The following is a 4,936-nucleotide window of genomic DNA, read 5'->3' as shown; positions in this document are numbered from 1 at the left end:
TGGCTGTCTGCAGGCCAGGGTCTTAACCAAAGAGCTCTTCTGGCAGCAGATGATAAAACCATGTTACGTGTCGACAACTTCACCTGCTGACAGTTGGCATCATACAGATAATCCATTCCCAAATTGATATACTTGAAAGACCTAAGTATGTCTTCTCTACTGAGTCCAGAATCTATGTCTTCCTGGACCTTGGAAAGCCAAGACTTCATGGCCCTGAGTACCTCAAAGGAGGCACTGCCAACAGCACTTTGACTAGAGGATGCAGTGTAGGACCGTCTGAGGGTTACCTCCATGCGTCGGTCCATAGGGTTCTTTAAACTTGATCCATCATCTGACAGGATGATAGTTCTCTTTGAAAGTTTTGCAATAGCATATTCAACCTTCAAAGGATTAATCCATTAATTGGATTTAGACTGGTCCAGTGGATAGAGGGTTTTGAAGCACCTATTGAGAACTGGTGCCTTCTCTGGATTAACCGTATAACAAGGGGGCATCCTCTACGTTTAGAGGAAAGAAGGTTTGTACACAACCACAGACGGGGGTTCTTCACTGTAAGAGCAGTGAGACTGTGGAATTCTCTACCGGTGGAGGTGGTCATGGTGAACTCTGTAAAAGAGTTCAAAAGGGGTCTGGATGCATACTTGGAGAATAATAACATCGTCGGTTATGTACACTAGATTTATAGGGACAGAACGTTGATCCAGAGATTTATTCTGACTGCCATATTTGGAGTCGGGAAGGAATTTTTACCTCTAGTATGAGGGTTTTTTGCCTTCCCCTGGATCAACTCAGTAGGGACTTATTAGGGATATAGGTTGAACTAGATGGTCTTTTTTCAACCTTATGAACTATGTTACTATGTAACCCATTCGGACTTCATGAGCTCTGAGATTGTGTCGTCCACTGAAAAGACCCTGGATCCCTTAGAAGTAGAAGGAACCTCTCCTTGGTCTGCTGATTTACCCTCTGTTTGCACCACCCTGATGAATCTAGGGAATTTCTCAGAAGGGAAATTAGTCTTTCTTTGCACCTCCTCATCTTCTGAGCTGGATGATTTAGTCTCATCCACAATTCTGAATTCCTCATCAAAATACACAATGATGGGAGTATCACCTTGTCTAGGCTTCTTGCTTGGAGGAGGGGCCACCGCTAAGGATTCTTTTAACTCCTTGATGGAGCCCAATACAAATTCTGTGACCCACGCAAACATGTCCTGCATAGATGGTTCCTGGTTTGGAGGTAGCCTGGGATGACAGGAAACACAGATGGGGTAATCATATCCATCAGGAAGAGGGACCATACAGGAATTGCATTCCAGATGTCTTCGCTTATGGGAACAAAGAAAAACAATCACTTCCAAAGAAGGGTGGAAATCAGGCGCTGAAGGACCAGGCAAAACTCAGGACGGCAAAACATTTATTCCCAGTGGGCAGTATGCAACGCAAAACGCATAAGCGCTTCATCAGGCATATGAACAGGGGAACAGGAAACACTATTTATACATACCAAGCGAGATTAACCCCTCATTGTCAGACACAATTATCCAATGGGGGAGTAACAACATACAACAAAAATTAAATATTTACCATGTGTGGTTAACCATTATTCAACCATAGCAGCAAAACATAAAGGTGCACTCCAACTTAAAGTGCCAACATGCGCTAATGGTAAACCCCAAGTATTTACAGGGTCCATAAGGTGCATACGATATAATAAAAGCATATATTAAAAAATATATATTATAAAAATATTGTAAAAAGTACAAAAATGCAAAAATACTATTATTAGATTAGCGAGTATTCTCAATAGTTTCATTCAGTCCGTTAGGAAATAAAGTGCCGAGCTTGAAGATCCAAAATGATTCCCGATTTATGTTTTTGGTATCTGTTGGGTGTATCCACGGGAACCATTTCTAAAATTTGGACCCTCAAGCAGTCCGCACTTCTATTGTGAACTGACAAAAAATGACGAGACACACTGTGTAACAAGAACCCGTTCTTTATGTTAGAACGGTGCTTGTTCATGCGGGCACGAATAAGCTGAATAGTACGACCGACATACTGTAAACAACACTCGCAAGACAATAAATATATAACAAAGGAACTTTCACAATTAAAAAGACCTTTGATAAAAAAAAAAGTGTACTTAGTAACTGTTGATGTAAAAGAACTTTCAGTGCACACCATTCTACAACACAGGCAACAGGGTTTGTTACACCTGCGCATACCACAGTCACCTGACAGACAAATAGAAGTAGGTTTAGATCTAAATCTACTGGGGGAAACTAAATTGCGTAGGTTCATGGATCTTCTAAACGTGACCCCTGGATGTGAAGGGACAATATTTCGTAAAACAGGGTCGTCACGCACGATTGGCCAGTGTTTATTTAAAATCTCTTTAATAGTATTAGAAGCACAATTAAAATTGGTGATAAAATTGTATTTAAAATCACACTTAGTACTATTATTCACCCTATTCCTATTTGCACTAACTGACACTAATTCATTCTGTGATAGATTTTTTACCCTTTTATAAGCATCTGAAAGTAATGGTGTGGGGTATCCCTTGCTTATAAACCATTCTTTTAAGGTGTGTGCTTGTCTGGTAAAATCAGAATCTAAGGTGAAATTTTTTCGGATGCGCAGATACTGGCCGTACGGAACATTTTTTAACCATTTAGGATAGTGTGCACTCGAAAAATCTAAAAAACTATTCACATCAACACTTTTAAAATAATTTTCAGTAGAGACTGCCCCATCCTCATTTTTCTTTAACAAAAGGTCAAGAAATTCAATATGTGTGTTGGAAAAATGGGGGGGTAAATGTCAAACCCCAATCATTATGGTTGAGGTAAGCGACAAACAAGTCAGCTTGTTCCGGAGACCCCAACCAAATAAAAAACAAATCATCAATGTTGCGCCTATAAAAGGCGATACATTGTTTAAAATCAAGTGTGCAATGTAAAGGGACTCGAATCGCCCCATGAATAAATTAGCATAACTTGGGGCGAAACGAGTCCCCATTGCACAGCCCCTTGTCTGCCTGTATAAAGTGCCATCAAACGAAAATACATTATGTTCTAAAATGAAGTGCATTGCATCAATCAAGAAGGTGGACTGTACCTTCTCCGCTTCAGCGTCTAACCTGAAGATTTCTTCCATCGCTCGTAGGCCCAAATCAGTGGAGATATTGGAATAAAGTGAACAGACGTCTAAAGTGAGAAAAGAAAAATGTTAGGGAAAAGAAATAGACTGTAGTTCTTTAATGAGTTGGGTGGAATCCCTTAAATAAGATGGAAGATTAATTACATAGTCCTGTAAATATAAATCAATAAAATGGGAAAGATTGGAAGTGATAGACCCAATACCAGAAAATCAAATTCCCTCTTATTTAATAGTGATAAATTCATAGCTTTTTGGATAAGAGATTTGTACTGAGCAAAATGAGTGGGGGACAGATCACTATGGAGCACTTCATAATAATCACGGCCAGCCAAAATTCTATTGGCCTCCGTGATGTAGGCAGATTTGTCAAGTATAGCGACCCCCCCCCCCCCTTTGTCTGCGGGGCGCACAATTATAGATTGGTTCTCTTGGATGGTTTTGATGGCTTTATGTTCATTATTGGACAGGTTATCCCGAGGTTTAAAGGTGATAGACTGAGATCTCAAATTTCGGAAATCCCTGGCTACCAAAGAGAAAAATGTTTCCAGTTGACTCCCCCTATTATGTAAGGGATAAAATTTTGATGTTGGTCTAACATCAACATGTTTGACTAAATAAGTGGAGGTAAAATATGGAGGTCCTACCGGATTGGTATCACTACTATCAAGGTCTGTCGCAAGCACTTGTGTATCAGGAAGAATATCAGTTTCAGGTACCATCGAACTGCCAGTGCGCTTGTCTTGTAAAAAGAAATGACGACCTAAGGTAAGCTTCCGCACAAATTTGTTCAAGTCTAAAAATAATTTGAAGTCATCAGGTAAAGAAGTGGGGCAAAAGGATAATCCCCTACTCAATAACTGGATTTCATTTTCACTCAGAATATATGATGAGAGATTAAATCATTTTACATTCTGTTCTTTTTGTGCTCTGGTGTGGGGGGTACCTCTCTTGTACCTGGCACCTCCCCTACATCCTCTATATCTATTTTTCTTTTTAATGATTTGTGGTGCAGATTGTGATGGTGTAACTGAGAGGTGGGAGAGTGGAAATATTTGGTGATGAGATGAGATGATGAATTCTGAACTGGTCGTGGTTGCAGGAGGGGTGAGGGAGTGCTGACAGTGCGTGCAGGCACAAGGGGAATTTCTAAAAAAAACATTGTCATAGGATTCTAGAGACAACTGGTCAGGGATAAGAGAAGAACAGTCATGGTGAATAATGGTCCTGTCATGTACTGTGATATCAGAAATGTTGAATGAATAACTAGTGTCTAAATCTGAGCTGGATATAATGGTTTCTGGCTCAGGTATGGGATTAGAAGAAGTGCTTACCAGTAGTGATGAAGATGAGGTCTGTGGTGTGGGAGCACAGAGCAGGGATGTGCTCTTCACACCAGATCTGGGTGCCGGAGTGGAGCTTGTGCTTCCAACAGTGAGAACGGGAACACCCGTAAGCGGTGTCATGTGTGCGGGAGGCCATGGAGCAGGCGCAGGTTGGCAACCCCCAGAAGACGCCGATGGTGGAGGCGCCGTCAGAGTGACGTCACCAACCAGCGACGGCGCACCGGAAGTTGGCCCAGCGGTCCCGCGGCATCGCACCGTGGGAATCAATACTGATGGTAAAGAATCTAGTGAAGCACCAGGTGTTATGTCAGGTAAGTGACCAGGAGTGATCTGCACCATAGATGCAGCGATAGAACATGCTGTAGGTGACATGGTGGACTGTGCGGTGTTAGGTATAATTGGTGTGAGCCCATGTGGAATAAGTGAGGC

The sequence above is a fragment of the Hyla sarda genome, chromosome 7, assembly GCF_029499605.1.
Source record: "Hyla sarda isolate aHylSar1 chromosome 7, aHylSar1.hap1, whole genome shotgun sequence".
NCBI classification, from domain to species: domain Eukaryota; kingdom Metazoa; phylum Chordata; class Amphibia; order Anura; family Hylidae; genus Hyla; species Hyla sarda.
Note: the sequence above shows the minus strand (reverse complement) of the source record.